We start from the raw sequence: 20,986 nt of genomic DNA, 5'->3' as shown, positions 1-20,986 counted from the left end.
TCTAACACAACTGAATGAACCATTCATTCAAACTTAATCAAATTCAACCAATCAACTGGAATAGATAGATCACTGTAACGAGTACATGGATCTGAACCTAGAACACTACATCAACAACCAGAACTAACTATAACCTTAAAAGGCATGTGTCAGAATGTGTATGCTCTTTCAATGAATCAAACTTGTGTGTATACGCTACTTTTGTTTGCCCAACCTACTTACATTTCTAAAGATACTGAATCATAAAACCTCCGAACCCCAAACTGTAGCAATCTGTGACATTCTGAATATCTACTGTCATATTACAGATTTTTAAAAAGATAACAACAAGGATCACCCTTATTTCTCAATCAATTAATCAATGAGATGAAAAATCTTTATGCATTCAGTTTTACTTTTAGATCTAAGAAGACTTCATTGACAGACAACAGTAAAACAACAACACTGATCCGATAGACTAGTCATCCTTTAACATCAAGCTTTTCTTTTGCATACGTTACTTGGAAGAGTCGAACCAACGTGTATAACCGCCTTCTCCAAAGTGAACCAATGTATGGATATGCAAATAATTACTTATAACTTCGCTACAATTCTTGACTTCAAACATACCCAAATCATCACATATAAAGGATAAAACATGTGCTACAAGCAGATCTAGCCCATCCATTATCAGATCACATAATGATAAGTCATTATGATCCTGATCTATCATTAGATCTCATCCATCATCAAATGATCATGTGCATATTTAGTCTAGATCAAGTAAAGCATCATAAACTCATAACGTGCATATTTTCTTTTGATATAACACTTCATAAGATACTCATTTCTTGTGCCCTTATCACTTTGATCTTCTCCTCCTTATATAGTTTTAGGCCTTTCCCAATAACCTGGACCAAAACCACTTAGGAACAAATACCTCAAACCAATACCTTGGACCAAATACCTTAGACCTATACCTTGGGCCAAATACCTTGGACCTATACCTTGGACCAAAACCTCAGACCAATACCTCGAACCAAATATCTTGGACCAAAACCTTGGTTTTCCAACATGTATGCTCTTTTCCTTCTGTGGGAGTGCGTGTATATGTATATGCTCTTTTTGTTCTGTGGACCAGCGCGTATACACTGTTTTGACTAAGTAGACATGTGTATACTTCTTAAACTGCTTTACATCAACCTTTTCCTTTACTTTCTTTATTCTAATCAGTAGACCTAAGGTCCATCTTCCTGTTCTTTTATACCAATGTCCTGTTGCTTCTGAATAGACCTGTTACACTATAATTTTCCATATTACTTCTGAAATGATTCCTTTGAATTGCCATGCATTCTGTCACATTTGATATCTTTCCTGTAGATTCATCTAGTTACCATATACAAGTGAGTTGTTCTGCTACAAGTGGGTTGCAATCAAATATAACACGTGTATCATAATGCCAAAAATCTCCCCCTTTGGACTTGATGGCAGCTATGTTTGTGTTGATTACTGCAAGATGTAGAAACTGTTTAGAGATAACAAGAAACACCAAAATACTCTCCCCCTTTGACATCGAGGGCAAAGGGTGGACCAAGATATTCTCCCCCTTTGATATCAAGGGAAATGGGCTGACCAAAACGAAGAATTTCATATCTGAACAACTGAATATGAACATTGATCATGCTCCCCCTAGGCACATATTGAATTCTCTAATTGAACTCCCCCTTTGTACATGCTGAGATGCACTATACCATCCATGCTCCCCTTGAGCACATGTAGAGTCTGAAAATATATTTTCTAAAAGAATAACATGACTCTATAACTCAACTATGTGAGTATGAGCTTCATATCATCAATGATTCATACATCTCCCAACCAAGTGGGGATATACCAAATGTTTATAGATGACTGAAATATAGCAATTATTACATCATCCTTCCCATGCACAGTGGGGTATAAATTACATCATATGACCAAAAGGACTCATTAAAAGACTATGACAGATAGAGACATATTGTTACATCACGGGCCTTTATATGACCTTTTCATCGAGTGATATACATGACCTTTAGAAAAAAGACCGAATTTCTAAACAAGACCATAATAGTCATCAACAACTATCATACACCATATATGATTTACATCATAAGCATCTGTCATCAACATCCAAACTTGCAACCTGTATATGTCCATCATCAGTTCCAAAGTTATGAAAAAGTAAATATCATCAACCTGTGACAAAGTATGTCATATATAGATATCAACTCATCCTCTTGATCTCATCAAGATCAACTCGCTTCGTTTCCTTAGTAGAATGAGCCTTCTCATAACCTTCCATGAATCAACTAAGCATATGTCATATCTACAAGAAGTAACAAATAATCATTCATGTCATATCATATGCATGTGAAAACACCATAGTCATCATCTATGATCATAACATCATCATCAAGAACTGCATGATCTTTCCACAAGAACCCTCAATATATCAACCATGTATCATCACTAGGGAACATCCCCCATCTGATAAGCATTAACCATGCTAATCAACATATGTGAGTATCAAACCTATCATCATAAAGTAAGAAGGCATCATCATTATGTGACTAAGTAAGCCATGTCTTCGAATATCCATGTCTTCAAATAGCTATGTCTTCATGAGACCTGTAATAACACCATTCTCTTGGCCAACCAACAATATTTATCAATATGCAACTTAAGTAATCATCCATGTATCCAGCATAATGTGTATCCATCAAAGAGATAGCAATATGTAGCTAGCAAACCATGAGATCATAGTCATTTGTCAAGGTTTCTTGATACTAACAACAACAACAATCCTCAACCATGTGAGAGCTAAGAACTATAGGAATCCTACATCATAATTTCACCATATGAACTTTGTGCATCTTAAAAGAAATGAGTGACTCATCATCAAATAATGAAGTTGTGTACTCAAGATTTGTACTTCTCCTTGTCCTTATGAAGATCACCATGTAACCAACATATATGTATTGTATGCATCATCAAAAGTCATCCATAATCACCCATAAATCTGATCTGAATAACAACTATGTAACCCCAAGCAATACAAGTATCATCATCATAGGCAACTCATAACTGCAACATAGCATGATGTATCATTTAAACACTTTAGCCACATAAGCCTCATCACCATTGATAAGAATCATTAGGTACCAAAGACTTCTAAACATAATGCCAACAATGCAATATTAGAAGCATAGCATATTCTCCTCCTGAACCTGTGCCACCTGTTCATTGTCATATCTGATCATTGCATATATCAGTAAGAAATATCAAGGCATCAACATCAATCAAATATACATCAAGTTGTCAACAACTTATGAGGATCAAAAGCACTTCTAAATAACATCCACAAACTTTAGTCATCTATCATCAAGATAGAAAAGATTTTTTGATAATTGTTTGAACCATATCAGATCAATTTTCTGAGTTTGTCCCATTGATTCTTCATCAAACCAACATATACGCGACTATGCAGCTTCTAACTCGCGTATATACACGACTTGTCTTCATGATAACTGCGTATGAGAATTAGAACACTGAAATTTCATACTTTTAGTTCCTCCTGAGTCTGTTCTATCTGCATATTGAGTTATGCCACATATTTCTGGTTGTACTTCCTTCCTCTTCCATAGCTTGGAGTGTGATGATGTTTGCTCCTTTTGGTATGTTGGCTGAAATTTCCTCTTTCATTCTTTTGCTATATGCCCAAACTTGTTACAAGCATAACATCTTATATGTTTTAGATTCCCTCTATAGCAGTTAATGGCTTTGTGACCAAACATATTACAGGAAAAACAATATCCCTTAAATTAACTAGAAGTTGATGATCTTTCTATGTGACGGTTATTGGCTTGAATCATTCTACTTCTGCTTCTGGCTCCAACATGTCCAAAATTATGACATATAAAAAATTCAACATTGTTCATTAGAGGAAAGAATCGATTATCACTTCCATAGTTAGGAGTAAATTATTTTCTTTGAAGACTTTATTTCCTTGGTTGTTGATGGGTTTGACCTCTTATCTCCTTGTTGAGCATTTCATATTTTGCACTAGATTTCTTTGCTTTAGTTTGTGAGCTAGATTCACCTTTAACAGTTTCATGAAAACCAAGACCAAATTTGATGGTAGGAGAACTTTGATTACTAATAATATCATCCAAAATCTTAGTACTATCTTGAAATCGTAAAATTTTATCCTTTTCTTCTAATTTACCTTTCAGGATATTTACCTCAACCTAATATTGTTCTTCCCTTTCAAGATAATACTTCTTCATGATTTCTTCAGCTTTTCTTCCTTCTTCCACTTGTTGCCTTAATTCGAGAAATTAATTTTCTTGTTCTTCAAATGCTTAGAGTAGTTCTTCATTCTGCTTATTTGAATTTTTGAGATCTTCTTTTATAGAAATGACCATAGCTTCAACACCTTCACAAGTAGCTAGTTCTTTCTATAAGTTCCTTGGTTGTTGTGTTCTTTTCATTCACTTTATTTCTCAATGATGTCACTTCATCCTGCAGCCTTTGACTTTGATCTTCCTTTTCTTTGTACTGCTTCTTTATTTTGTTTGCTTCCTTGAACTGGGCTTTTAACTTGGTAACTTATTTTTTGTAGGCACATTCCCTTTTATCAACTAGATCTTTTTGATCTCTAATTGTGTCTGTGAGCCTTTAAAATTCTACCTCTATTTGATTTCTCGCTTTCACCCATAAGAGAAGATTTAGTTATTTCGCTATCACTTTAATTGTCTTCAAATGAACAAAGAGATGTATCACCAGAGAACAACAAATTTGTACCTGATATTTATTTTGCTTGTTCATCTTCATTATGAGGTGATTCTGAATCTGAAGAGTTGCTTCCACATAAAGGCCAATCATCTCTCCCACTGTCACAATTCCTTTGAGATGTCTTCTTCTTTTGAGGTGCTTTCTTCTTTAGCTTCTTTCCCATTGTTACTACAAATCTCCTTAAAGCGATCAAGCTTCTTCCAAAGGACCTGCTCTGATACCAATTGTTGGAAATAATATTGGGAGGGCGGGTGAATCAGTATTAGTCAACTGAATAACTTTTTCTTTTCATACTTTGATTTATATATGCTACATCAATGAAGGTAACTCAAGTGTACACATAACTATATTTAAGGCAACCAACGTATATCCAACAAACTTATGATTTAGTTAATTCATCATATGTTGATCTTTAATCAGTATATCAGTACTTCATTAATGATATAAACAGTAACCATGTGCAGTAATAATAGAACAACTCATCACACATAAGAAACACACACAAACACCAAGATTTAAGGTGGAAACCCAATGCGAGACAAAAACCACCAGCTGCTATCTTCTTTTAATATATGAAAAAACCTGTTTACAATCTTGTATTGGTGCAGACTCATACTAGTATGTATGCACCCACCTGTAGAAGGCTACAACATTCTCTTGTTTTCCAGTTGCTATTGGAAGGGAGCTACAACACTCTAGCTCTTTTACTAACCAATCCGTTTACTAGTACGTAGGCGCTGACCTACAAAAGGCTCCAACCTTCATTCGTTTTCCAGCTACTACTGGAAGGGAGCTCCAACTCGCTGGCTCTTGTATTGGCTAATCCATTTACTAGTATGTAGGCACCAACCTATAGAAGTCTCCAACCATCACTCATTTTCTAGCTACTACTAGAAGGGAGCTCCAACCCCCTGGCTCTTGTATTGGCCGATATGTTTACCAGTACGTAGGTGCCAGCCTATAGAAGGCTATGACCTCCTCTCTTCCTCCAGGGAACACGTTTCATAAATTTTTAGACTGGATACTCTTGGTACACAACACTACAATATGAAGGCCACGTTTCATCAAGTTTTCAGACTAGACCCATCAACAACATTGAAGCTAAAAATCAGTAACCACTGCAATACAACCATCAAATAAATTTGCATCAAACAATCACTGAAACCCAATCATCAATCTCTGGTATAATTGAAACAATCAATCACTAAAACATCTTAACCCATGACACTACTGAATCAAACAATCACTAAAGCTCTAACACAACTGAATCAACCATTCATTCAAACTTAATCAAATTCAACCAATCAACTGTAACATACAGATCACTGTAACGAGTACATAGATCTGAACCTAGAACACTGCATCAACAACTAGAACTAACTGTAACCTTAAAAGGCATGTGTCAAAATGTATACGCTCTTTCAATGAATCAAACTTGCATGTATATGCTACTTCCATTTGCCCAACTTGCATATAGTTCTAAAGATACTGATTCATGAAGCCTCTGAACCACAAATTGTAGCAATCAGTGACATTTGAAGATCTACTATCATATTACAGAGTTCTAAACAAATAGCAACAAGGATCACCCTTCTTTATCAATCAATTAATCAATGAGACACAAACTCTTTATGCATTTAGTTTTACTTTAAGATCTAAGAAGACTTCATTGACATACAATAATAAAACAGTAGCACTAATTTGATAGACTAGTCATCCTTTAACATCAAGCTTTTCTTTTGCATATGCTACTTGGAAGAGCCAAACCAACATGTATACACACCTTCACCAAAGCGAACCAGTGTATAGATCTGAAAATACTTACTTATAACTTCACTGCAATTCCTGACTTCAAACATACCCAAATCATCACATATAAAGGATAAAACATGTGTTAGCAATCAGATCTAGCCCATCCATTATCAGATCACATAATGATAATTCATTATGATCCTGATCCATCATTAGATCTCATCCATCATCAAATGCTCAGGTGCATATTTAGTCTAGATCAAGCAAATTACCAGAAACCCATAACATGCATATTTTCTTTTGATCTAACACTTCATAAGATATTCATTTCTTGTGCTCTTATCCCTTTGATCTTCTCCTCCTTATATAGTTTTAGGCCTTTCTCAATACCTTGGACCAAAACCACTTAGGACCAAATACCTTGAACGAATACCTTGGACCAAATACCTTAGACCAATACCTTGGACCAAATACCTCAGACCAATACCTCGGACCAAAACCTCAAACCAATACCTCAGACCAAATACCTTGGACCAAAACCTTGGTTTTCCAACATGTACGCTCTTTTCCTTCTATGGGAGTGCGTGTATATGTATACGCTCTTTTTGTTCTATGGACCAGTGTGTATACGCTATTTTGACTAAGTGGACCTGCGTATACATCTTAAACTACTTTACATCAACCTTTTACTTTACTTTATTTATTCTGATTAGTAGACCTAAGTTGCATCTTCCTGTTCTTCTATACCAATGTCCTATTACTTCTGAATAGACCTGTTACACTATAACTTTCCATATTACTTCTAAAATGATTCCTTTGAACTGGCATGCATTCTGTGACATTTGATATCTTTCCTGTAGATTCATCTAGTTACGTAGATTCATCTAGTTACCATATACAAGTGAGTTGTTCTGCTACAAGTGGGTTGCCATCAAGTACAACACATGTATCATAATGCCCACAAATCACATTTCATTGAATAAAATCTTTGTTTATGGTTATGTTTCTAAAATTAGGTAGATGTGAGGAAATGCAGATAAAGTCAATTATGTGCCAAAATGTGGATAAAGTTGATTGTGCGGAGAAATCTTTCGAGATTTCATTGTGCAGTCATCTACACCCTATACTGAAGCAATTTATTGCTAATATTTTAGTATTAAAATATAATCCATATTTTTTGTTCAGAATAACATTGTTTATTCTTATGCTATTGATAATATTTTAATTGTGAAGAATGCATACCACCGATAATTAATTAATTCTATTTGCATGAAGCTTTTCGCACAGTGAAAGCTCTCGCCACTTCCACATTGACATTGGAAGATGTTATTAATTGATAAATATGTTCGAATGACATATATGATATTATTGGAAATATTTTAATTGTAAACAATGGTTATCTTCTTATTTTCGAAGATCTGTTTGTTTCGGCTCTTGTGCGAAAGTGCGCAGGAAGTCCATTGTGCAGAGAAAGTGTTTTTGTGTGAATCTATGGAATTCACACTAAAATATTTTAATGCTAATATTATTGGTAATATTTTGGTTATAAATAACGAATATCTTTGTATTCTATTTTGATCGAAGACCCTTCAAATATCTCGACACACTTTTTTAATGGATCTTCACTTTTTATTAATGTGGGTCTTCTCAGAAGTATGCATGCATCCAACAAGTAAATTGAACAAAGGTTGTGCATAGTTCAGACAATTTAAAAAAAAAACCACATTTCATTGAACAAAAGCTTTGTTTAAGGTTATGTTTATGAAATTAGGGAGATGTGCAAGAGTGTGGAGAAAGTTCATTGTATAGAGGAACGTTTCAAGCTTTGAAACATATGTAAATGTGTGGGTCCCTGCGATATCATTGGTAATAGTTTTGTGATCAACAATAAATTAAGTAAAGGTTATGGCAAATGCAATCAAAATTATTACAAAATTGCATCAATTTTCATGTCATTGAGCAGGAGCTTTGTTTTTGGTTATCTTTCTAAAATTAGGCACATGTATGAAAGTGTAGAGAAAGCTTTAAAGCATTCATTGTATGGATATTTGTACTATTTGAAATAATACTGAGAGGGGGGAAGGGGGTGAATCAGTATTAACGAATCAATAACTTTTTCATTTCCATAATCAGATTCATATACGTTGCTTCAGTTAAGGGAACTCACATGTACACACAACTGTGTTTAATGCAACTAGCATATATCCAGTGAACTTATGATTCAGTTAATTCATCATATGTTGATCTTTAATCAATTCATCAGAACTTCATTAACCATATAAATAGTAACTAGATGCATTAAAAACAGAATAGATCATCACACATAAGAAACACACATGAACACCATGATATAAGGTGGAAACCCAATGCGAGACAAAAACCACCCGCTGCCATCTTCCTTTAATATAAGAAAAACATGTTTACAATCTTGTACTGGCGCAGACTCATACTAGTACACAGGCACCCACCTGTAGAAGGCTAAAACCTTCTCTCGTTCTCCAGCCACTATTGGAAGGGAGCTACAACCCCTTGTCTCTTGTACTAGCCGATATGTTTACCAGTACGTAGGTGTTGGCCTACTGAAGGCTCCAACCTTCACTCTTCCTCCAGGGACCACATTTCATAAATTTTCAGACTGGATACTCTTGGATCACAACACCATTATATGAAGGTCACATTTCATCCAATTTTCATACTGGACCCATCAACAACATTGAAGCTAAAAAACATTCACAACTGCAATACAACCATTGCATCAACCAATTATTCAATTATAAATCACCCAACACTAAATCACTGAAGACCTGTCATCAGAACACAGTAACTAGAACACAGAGTAGAACCCAAAACTCTGCAACAACCACCAGAACTATCTGTAAATTCAGATATCATATTTCATAATGTATATGCAACTCTGATGAATTGAACCAATGTGTATACACACTTTTACCAATGCGAACCCGTGCACAGATCTGCAAATATTAACTCATAACTTTGCAGCTATTCTAGACATCAATCATACCTAGATCATAACATTTATAGAATAAACATGCGTCAGTAATTTAGATCTATACTATCAAGATCAAACCACATAATGATAATACATTCCAAGCCTTATGATCCCGATGCATCATCCATCATCATCCACATAGGTGCATCCTTAGTTCAGCATCACAAACCCATAACCTGCATATTGTATCTCATACTTCATAAGATATTCAATGCTTGCACCCATTGGTCTAATGATCTTCTCCTCCTTATATAGTGTTAGGCCTTTCTCAATACCATGGTCCAACACCACTTAGGACCAATACCTTGGACCAATTACCTGGGATCAATACTTTGGACCATATACCTTGGACCAATACCATGGATCAAAATGCCATGGATCAAAATACCATGGACCAAATACCATGGACCAAAACTTAGTTTTCCAACATGTACGCACCTTTCCTTCTGTGAAACTACGTGTGTATGTTATATGCAACTTTTGGTCTGTCAACCTGCGTGTATACGCTTATTTGTCAAGGTTAACCTGCGTATACCTCTCTTTGATCATTAAATCTTTGCTATTGACCTGCTGCACTATCATCTGTCATCTGAGAGAGTTGCCATCAAGGACAACACCTGTGTCATAATGCCAACAATCTCCCCCTTTGGACTTGATGGAAACAACAACACCAAGTCACTCTGCCCCTTTGACATCAAGGGCAAAGGGCGGACCAATATATTCTCTCCCTTTGATATTCATTATGTTGTCCATACTCCCCCTAAGTACATGCTGAAATCTCTGATTAAGCTCCCCCTTTGTACATGCCAAGATATACCAATCCATCCATGCTCCCCTAAGCACATGCAGATTCTGCAAAAATATTTTTTAAAAGAATAACATGACTCTATAACTCAACTAAGTGAGTATGACCTTCCTATCACCAATGACTCATACATACATCAATCTCCCAACCAAATGGGGATACACCATTTTGACTCAACCACCCAACCAAGTGGGGATATACCAAATTTTTATACATGATTGAAATTAGAAATGATTACATCATCCTTCCCATGCATAGTGGGGGTACAAATTAGGTCTTTGCATAACCTTTACATCAAATGATATACATGAATTTTATAACAAAGGCTAGCAATCTAAACAAGACCATGATAGTCATCAACAACTATCATACACCATATATGATATGTACCATAAGTATCTGTCAACAGCATCTAGACTTGTAACTTGTAATACAATTCTCTTGACCAACCAACAATAAGTAGCAAGATGTATTACATAAGCATCATCACCAAAGACTTCTAACCATAATGCCAACTATGCATCATTCAAAACATATGCTCCCCCTGAACCTTTGCCATACCATCATAAAATAGAGAAGATAAGTGATTGAACCATATCAAACTTCTGTATCGCTGATTTTCTTTAGAACACCATATACGCGATTGTGCAACATCTAACTCGTGTACACATGCAACGTCTCTTCATAATAAGTGCATATGAAAATTGGAATACTAAAGTTTTACACTTTCAGCTTCCCCTGGGTCTGTCATGTCTGCAAACTGAGCTATGCCACATCTTTTTGACAATAATTCTGTCTTCTTCAATACCTGGGATTGAGATGATGTATGCTTCTTTTGGTTTGGTGTCCAAATTTTTCTCCTACACTCCTTTACTTTATGTCCAAACTTGTTACATGCATAACATCTTACATGTTTCATATTCCTTTTATTGCAATCAACAGCTTTGTGACCAAACATATTGCAAGAAAAACAATATCCCTTAAAGTACCTGGAAACTGACGATATTTTTGTGTGACGACCTTGAACCATTCTACTTATGCATCTTGTTGCAACATGTCCAAAGTTATGACATATAAAACATTCAACATTATTCATTTGAGGAAATAATCGATTATTACTTCCACAGTTTGACGTAAAAGATTTTCTTTCCTTGGTTGTTGATAGGGTTGAATTCTTATCTTCTTGTTGAGTATTTTAGATTTCTCATTAGAGTTTCTTTCCTCACCTTGTGAGCTAGATTCCGCTTTAACAGATTCATGAAAACCAAGACCAGTTTTGATGGTAGGAGACCTTTAGCTACTAAGAATATTATCCAAGATCTTAGTACTGTCTTGGAATCGTAAGAGTTTATCCTTTTCTTCTAATTTTCCTTTTAAGATATTTACCTCAATCTGATGTTGTTCTTCCTTTTCTAGATATTGCTTCTTTATGTTTTCTTCAGCCTTTCTTCCTTTTTCCACTTGTTGCCTTAATTCGAGAACTTCATGTTCTTGTTCTTTAAGAGCTTCTTCTAGAGAGAGGATCTTAGATTCAAGTCTCTGGATTGTTATACTCTGATTATTTATTTCATTTCTTAATGATATCACTACATCCTGTAGCCGCTCTCTTACTCTGGTTACTCCCTCCAACTGAATTTTCAATTTGGTAACTTCTTCTTTTTCTACGTCATTATTTTCATATGCCATGAGAAGTTTAATTTCTTGATTATCTTCATCACTATTGGACAAGCCATCACTATCATCATGAGTATAATAACTTCTATTACTTTCTTTAGATATCTTTCCTTTGTTATGAGGACATCTAGTAGTGTAATGACCAACTCTACCACAAGAAAAACATTTGAAAGGTAGCTTACCTTTGAACCTTCCAGAACCTCATTGAAGCTTCTTGACAAAATTTACCTCATATTCATCTTCTGAAATGTATCCTGATTCATTGAGTTTTTCTTTTCCCTTTGTTGATGCTTTAAATGTGGCTTCTCTCATATCTGATGATCCTCCTTTTCTCATCTCAAAAGCAGTTAGGATTCCGTGAAGCTGCGTCATAGTGATATTCTGCAAATCCTGTTTTTCTTCTATGGTAGACACTTTGGGTTCAAATTTAGCAGATAAGGATCTTAAAACTTTTTCAACTAAGGTAACTTCCTTTATCTCTTCACCCAGATTCTTCATACAATTGACAACCTCATCTATACATAGAAAGTAACTAGCTATGCTTTCATCACTATGCATCTTAAGAGTTTCATACTGAATTCTGAGAGTTTGAAGCTTAGCATGTTTTACCTGAGAGTCTCCTTCGTAGCTCAGAACGATTTTGTCCCATATTTCTTTGGCTGATTTGAGCTGCATGACCTTGACAAACTCTGATTTTGACAAACTTCCCAATAAAATAGTGACAACTTTGGCATTGGTTTCATAATCCTTTCTACCTGGCATATTTGTAGGAATTGTTGTTCAAAATGTATATCCTTTTTCCACAACTTCCCAAACATCCGTCCCAAGTGATTGTAGAGATGTTGTGGTTCTTATTTTCCAGTAAACAAAATTGCTCCCATCGAAGATTTGCGGTCTGATGGATCCCATGCTCTCTTGATTATTCATTTTGATGAATCTCCCTTCAAGCGATCAAGCTTCTTCTAAAAGACCTACTCCAATACCAACTCTTGGAAATAATACTGAGAGGGGATGAATCAGTATTATCAAATCAATAAGTTTTTCATTTTCATAATCAGATTCATATACGTTACTTTAGTTAAGGGAACTCGCGTGTACACACAATTGTGTTTAATGAAACTAGCGTATATCCAAAAAACTTATGATTCAATTAATTCATCATATGTTGATCTTTAATTAGTGCATCAAAACTTCATTAACCATATAAACAATAACCAGATGCAGTAAAAATAGAACAGATCATCACACATAAGAAACACACATGAACACCATGATATAAGGTGGAAACACAATGCGAGACAAAAACCACCTACTACCGTCTTTCTTTAATATAAGAAAAACCTGTTTACAATCTTGTACTGACGCAGACTTATACCACTATGCAGGCACCCACCTGCAGAAGGCTACAACCTTCTCTCGTTCTCCAGCTATTACTAGAAGGGAGCTACAACCCCCTGGCTCTTAAACTGGCTGATATGTTTACTAGTACGTAGGTGCCGGCCTACTAAAGGATCTAGCCTTCACTCTTCCTCCAGGGACCACGTTTCATAAAATTTCAGACTGGATACTCTTGGATCACAAAACCATTATATGAAGGCCACGTTTCATCCAATTTTCATACTGGACCCATCAACGACATTGAAGCTCAAAAACAATCACAAATGTAATACAACCATTACATCAACCAATCATTCAATTCTAAATCACCCAACACTGAATCACTAAAGACCTGTCATCAAAATACAGTAACCAACACACAGAGCAAAACCCAGAACTCTGCAACAACCACTAGAACTATCTGTAAATTTAGATATCATATTTCATAATGTATACGCTACTTTGATGAAGTGAACTAGTGTGTATACACACTTTTACCAAAGTGAACCTGCGTACAGTTCTGAAAATATTAACTCATAACTTTGTAGCTATTCCAGACATCAATCATACCCAGATCATAACATTTATAGAATAAACATTCATTAATAATTCAGATCTATACTATCAAGATCAAACCACATAATGATAATACATTCCAAGCCTTATGATCCTGATCCATCGTCCATCATCATCCACATAGGTGCATTCTTAGTTCAACATCACAAACCCATAACTTGCATACTGGATCTCACACTTCATTAGATATTCAATGCTTGCACCCATTGGTCTAATGATCTTCTCCTCCTTATATAGTGTTAGGCCTTTCTCAATACCATGGTCCAAAACCACTTAGGACCAATACCTTGGACCAAATACCTGGGATCAATACTTCAGACCAGATACCTTGGACCAATACCATGGATTAAAATACCATGGACGAAATACCATGAACCAAAACTTAGTTTTCCGACATGTACGCACCTTTCCTTCTGTGAAACTGCGTGTGTATGTTATACACAACTTTTGGTCTGTTAACCCGCGTGTATACGCTTCTTTGTCAAGGTTAACCTGCGTACACCTCTCTGTAATCATTAAATCTTTGCTATCGACCTGTTGCACTGTCATCTGTCATCTAAGAGAGTTGCCATCAAGGACAACACCTATGTCATAATTCCAACATGTAATCCACATTAAAGGATTCTATTGCTAATATTTTAATATTAAATAATCCATATTTGCTATTGGCAAGTCCAATTCTCACATCATTGAACATAAGCTTTTCTTTTCCTCATGTTTATGAAATTATGCAAAGGAAGCTTTCAAGATTTCATTATGTGGATGTTCACACTCCGTACAAAAAACTTTGTGAGTTTCAAGTTTTGTTTAAGCTTGGAGACCGAGTTTGGAAAAGTTTAAAGCTAATATAGAATGCCACATAAACACTTCATAGCTAATATACCTATTGACATGGCTAACGTGCACTATGCCAACAATGGGAACTAACCCGATTGCAAGCCCCAATTAGACCTACTTTTGTTTGGATTGGCTAGCTCCGACAGGTTTTAAGGGACCCCATAAATCGATTGAACATGTCGAAAGATTGCTTCCAGGAGGAAGACTTCAATTAAATCAACAAAATGAAATAGCTAACCTCTATGTATTAAATCCTATCTATACTACTTCTAACTACTCTAATCTATCCTGCAAGAGCATGATATAGAGGTTTAAACATCATATATATGTTTAGCAGGAGCGTGATAAAGAAGGTTAAACATCATGCATAGATTCAAGTCCAAATGAATCAATCACTGAATCCACAACTGGACAAGACTGTATTAAAGCTAAATTGCAATCGAATCACTCATATAGGAATCCGCATTCTTCTATGGAATCAAAACTGCAACTGATGTTTAATTTAGTTTCAAATCAGAGACAATTCACAAGTTAACTGTGAAACAGAATCACATTCAATTTAACAAGACTAATAGTGAACTATAAGTCATCAATATGCATAAATATAAATCATATTTACATTCATGCCAGTAACACCACTCTAATCCAAAACAATACAATGAGTCTGAAACTAAAGGCTCCTTCTTCCCTAAAAAACAATCCTCCTCATTCACAATAAAGTGACACTGTTCTTCTCGAAAATCAAAAGCCCTTTTTCCTCTTCAGAGGCAATATTTATGCAAAAGCTCTTGACTCTAGGTCTACCCCGCCTCTTCATCTTCCCTACTGCTTTCGATATGCAGATCGAGTATACAGAGATAAAACCATCAGCGTAACCACTGCCACATGGGAAGCATATCTGCTGGAGCGATTAGTTTCATGAAGAAGTGAATAGATGCGGGCAAAAGGGGTGGTTGTGTGTCACTTCCTCATGATGAAAACTGGGCCAGCTTTGCTCTCAGACTGTACAACCAATGCATGGGGCTCCGACTCGAAACGCTTGAGACCAGACCTTCAAACCCAACGCTTCTGCACATATGGCTCTTCAAATCCACTCCTGCATCTTTTGCTTCTCACCTGCGGAGATAGCCATCATTAGCTTCATGATTATGAACAATATAATATAAATATTCATATAAAGCACAAGCACTGCCTTCTACACTGAAAACCCAATCCCTTTGTTATTTCGGAAAAATTGGAAAACAAGGAAAACCCCGCCTTGATCACTCAAACCAGACCTCAAATATTATATGTTGACGCTTATAAATATTGTTGGGTCCAGCATATGGCATATCGCAATATGCATGAGCCTGGGGCTCCACCGATATGCGATATGTGATATGGCCCTAGACCTGAAAACATATATATAGATATATGTTAATACTGCTGGCGGGTCTGCAATATAAGCTTGCCTTTGAAAACCAATATTTCAATATTTTTGAGAAACAAAGGAATATATGGGGAAAACCATGTCCAGCCATAACGTCGGACTTGAAATGTTATACGCTCAAGTTCATAGAAATCAACGGATCCGCCACATCGCTGTGCACACTGTGTAAAAGGCCCATGCTCCGTCGATACGTAATATGTGATGCGGCCCCAAACCCGACAATGTATATAATGCAGTTAATAATGTCGTCGAGTCTGGGGGCCAGTGGTGTGCCATATATATGCAGAAACCTTGGACTTAGGATGATTACGATGTGCAATAGGGCTTCAGACCCAAAAATATATATGTCGTATTTGATAGGTTGGTGGGTCCTCTATATCACCACGCATACTATGTATAAGGCTCGGGGCTTCGCCGATATGCGATATGCAATTGGGGCTAGACCCGACAATGTATATAATGCGGTTCATAGTGCCAGCGGGTCTGGAGACTAGGGGTGCGCTGTTTATACACATGGCTTTGGGGCTGGGCTGAGAGCGATTTGTGATGGGGCTCCAGACCCGAAATGCATACATTTGAGTTAATAAAACCCATCGGGTCCGGAAGCCATGAATTCCTTGTGTTATTGTGATAGGCCCCAAAAAGGGTTTATGAATGCTTTTTGAAGGATTTCCGCTATAAGGCATTGTGGTGGGAGGAATAATGCGAAGAAGGTTTTGAGGGGTTAAACAAATACCGATAAACATAGAAATGAAGGGCTTAAGCGAGGGATTTGTTAAATGGATTTACCCATTTGAGAATGGAAGGTTGGGCTCTCCATAGAGCTAAAATTACTGGGATGAAAGGATCATTCAGAGAGATGATAGATCGGACTTATAGGGGGCCCATTTAAAATTTGCTATTAGAGCATGTTTTAATAGGGTGGTAGTTGTGGCCACAACAAATGGCGAACCACTGGGTGAACCTTTTGTCTTTGTTTCCAAATAACCTTCAGATCAATAGAACATCAAGATGTTAAAATAAACTTGAAATGCAAACTATAAATATGGACAAGCATGGGTTTTACTTAAAAATTACTGCTTCAGAAGGGATAGAGACAAATAGCTTCTACTTGCTGATATGATCTTGACAAGCATTCTCCAATGGAAGCATTATGGGGTTTATTGACTTCCCTTTACCTATTTCCCACTTTCAAAAATCCCTTTGGGGCCATCACTGGTCTGTCCATACTTGTTTAGGTGTGTACCTCAACTCTTTATTGCTCATCAAGCTTGATGTAGACATGTTTTTCTTGCACTTTATATGAGAATTTCAGTGCTATATTTATTGATTGAATGGGGCACAGTCATGGATCATGCCATATTTTTAAACCACTTAAGAAAGGTTGGGCTTACTGTGTCAAACAGTACTCTAAGCCCAACAACAGTCCTTACTCTAACCGGCTTCCCAAACAACCTGTCCTTCTAGATAGGCACAAGGACTTGACATTTCATTTCTTTTTAGATAAGTCCTTCCAGTTTCAAGCACAAGGACTAGAGCACAATTAGATTTGCCACAGGGTATGAAATAGTGAGATTAGCCCATGAAAGGAGGTTTACTTGTGAGTAACAGGTATTGGACCACTTAGTGTGGTGGATGGGACCAATGGAGAATGACTGGAAACCTTATAAGCAAGTATAGGCCAGGTCTGAGTGGGATTTATTCAAAATGGAGCGTTCCTCCATGCCAGTCCAGCTGTAGTTACACATTTTTAGTTTTATAAAGATGCCCCAACATGCTCCAGATATCAAAGTTATCAACAGATCTCACATAGTTCCCAACAGATGTCAATGAGGGGTTTTGGTTTACATTCCACTACTGATTCTCAAGTGCTCATGGGCTGATAGAAAGTTTGTTTGATTTGCGGGGAAATGATGGATTCAGGAACAACAGAATCATCAGCAAGTTAATGAGGAAGGGAAAGGCTGAGAGTAGTGAATGAGGGAAAATCTAAAAGGTAGAACGAGACTAGAGGACTTACAATCAGCTGGCTGAAAAGGAATGTCATTCAAAACAACAGGAAAATAGACTTGGTAGAAAACAAAAGAAAGGACAGAAATACAACTAAAATAACCACATATTTCATATATCTTTCCCAATCCACTCTTAGCATATCACCTTTGCCCCTCTAAGGCGACAAAACATGGGACCAATCAGTTGAGAAATATCCATTTAAATTTGATGACCAATCCCTACTAAGCAGCATTCCATAAGCCTCGGGTATATCCGCTACCACTATATCAATGACTTGAGTGTATTGAGGTTTGGCAGCCATCTGAATCAACACATCTTTCAACTCCCCAATAACTCTCACATTCGTTCTGTCCAACTGCATAATTCGAGTTTCAGTTTTATCAGGTATTTCCTGAAGTCTCTTAGCAACAACGTAAGGCAGAACAGTGGATGAGGCACCAGAGTCTACCAAGCAATTGTGCACATTCATGTTGAAGATTTCAAATGTGATAAGGAAGGGTGGAGTCATAGATTTTGATTTCCTCCCTATCATGGCTGCACTGACATCTTGGGGCTTTCAAGTCATTTTAGACAGAGTGGCTTCCATGGCTGATGATATTTGGGTTGCGCTGGAGGTACTGACAGGTTTGGCCACTAGCTTCTTGGTTTGGCTGCTTGGGGTAGTGGGGGTTTTGCAGTTCCGCTCGTTCATAGATTTTAGCAGCAAATCTCTTTGCTGCGTTAATTTTAACAAGTCGAAATATGTGATATTAGCCCTAGACTTCTTGAGATCATCTACAATATTGTAGTCAATGTTATAAATGGGATAGGGCAGGGTAAACATACTAGTTTTTCTATTCTTAGATGGGAGTTTGCCATCTTGAGTCAGCTTAGTTGCAGTGGGAGATGTCTTATCCTTTTTTGGATGGTTTGCAACTGGGGTATTCCTGGAATCACCACTAGATTTATCTTTTCCAACAAAAACTTTGGGAGCAGATGTTTTCAGGGCAACCATCTTGCTTGGTCTGGTCTATGGGTTTTATCGCACCTGGGAGTGACCCTTTACTTCACGTGTGGATTTCATTAGCATTTCTTTTTGTGGTGTTATCTCCCTCATCGTCATACTCATTACTATGGAAATCCCACAGCACATTAATCTGGGTTTCCTCTTTTGAGGGTTCTTCTACTTGGTATTCCTCCTCGTCTCCTTTTTCTGGTTTGAGCTCCAGTATAGGTTCTTCTTTGTTAAGGAGCAATCCAATAAGAGCCAACTCTTCTGTGTTTAAAGCCCCTTCATTAGGTGGAGCAGGCAATGCAAGTTGACCATGACCACCTTCTATTTTCTTACGATAGAAAGGCTTGAAGGGCTTTCTGTTGTTATAGTCTCCTCCATTACCACTAGTACTCTCTCCATGATTCCTTTTCATATCAATGACTGTGTTCGTTAGTTTCTTAATGATCTGATGCAACCCTTCCACATCCATGGCGTCCTTTTGTTTAGTTTTAGCCCTTTGTTATCATTTTCATTATTCTTCTTGGATGTCTGAGAGGTTTTCTTTTCTCTAGTTGTAGGGTGGCATGCTATAAGACTGAGCATTTCATTCTCGACCTTTATCACTTCATCGATAGCACCTTGTAAGGTTTGCATATTACTCCTTTTAACCCACATTGCTGTAGGGATGGGGAGAGTAGAGGCATAGAACTCCATGAGCACTTCCTCAGTAGGTCTAGCAGTGGCTGGGATTCTATTGAATAAGGTGTTGAATTGGATATTAAAATCCTTAACATTGGCCTTGGTTTCCATTTTTAGACAGGATAATTCTAAAACTAAGGCTGCAGGTGTTTTGTCATCACCAAACTTGTGTAAAAAGGCCTATTGAAAAGCATCCCAAGAGGTGATTGACCCTATTCTCAAGATAAAATACCATGTGGAGGCTGCACCAGTTAAGTAAAAGAGAAGAGGTGGCACACCACATTTCATCGGCGACCCCCAACCTACACAAGGCTAGGAAGAAAGAGCGAATATGGTTATCAGCGGTATCTCACCACTTAGGGTTGAAATTAGGTAACACTCTTTGTGCATTTTTGGGTAAGGGATGCTATTGCCCAAGTATTGCTACAACATCCTGTGCAAGCCAGGGAGGGAGTGCTCCCGGAGGAGGTGTGGGTTGATTCCCACTGGGAGGAGGAGGTGGAGGTTGATTCCCGCTTGGAGGAGGAATGTTGGCCATATTATGGATATGGAAGTTTTGGTTGGGGGCTTCTCCATTAGGATTCTAAAAATCAAGTGAGGAGTTACCTTTAAAAGGGGAATCCTCAAGAATATCTTCCCAAGGGGTGTCAATACTTTGTAAGGATTCTATCACAATATCTTCCAGAGAAGTGGCTGTAGATGTATCTTCGCTCAGGGTGAAGATCCTTGGCTTTCTCTTAGCTTTTGGAGGTAAAGAGTGAAATATGGGAAGCTGAGAGGGGAAACGAGTGTAAGCTCGAGTAAATGTTTTGACTGGTTGTTCCTGAGTGACAGGATACTCCCACTGTCTTTCTTCCTTGGGTGACCCAGAAATAGGACTTAGAGGGGTCTCTGTTTCTTCAAAATGAGGCTCTTTCAAATGTGTGGCAGGATCCCTTCGACCTTTACGATCCATACATTAATCCTTTTGAATCCATGCATGACACTTATAGATGAAATCTTGGAAAGCTGGAGAGGGCGGTTCAGGCCCTC

General features: G+C 37.1%; 1 pseudogene; it reads right to left on the bottom strand.

The window, feature by feature from the left end:
• The window catches only part of LOC149229242 (putative galactinol--sucrose galactosyltransferase 1), a 45,220-nt pseudogene extending 25,944 nt beyond the window's left edge, over positions 1-19,276 (bottom strand).
• Positions 19,277-20,986: the final 1,710 nt, after the last annotated feature.

This window comes from Pinus tabuliformis, chromosome J (assembly GCF_031772625.1).
Source record: "Pinus tabuliformis cultivar Carrire ecotype Pingquan chromosome J, CPIR1, whole genome shotgun sequence".
In the NCBI taxonomy this organism is placed as follows: domain Eukaryota; kingdom Viridiplantae; phylum Streptophyta; class Pinopsida; order Pinales; family Pinaceae; genus Pinus; species Pinus tabuliformis.
The sequence above is the reverse complement of the archived record's forward strand: the minus strand, read 5'-3'. Positions and strand labels throughout refer to the sequence as shown.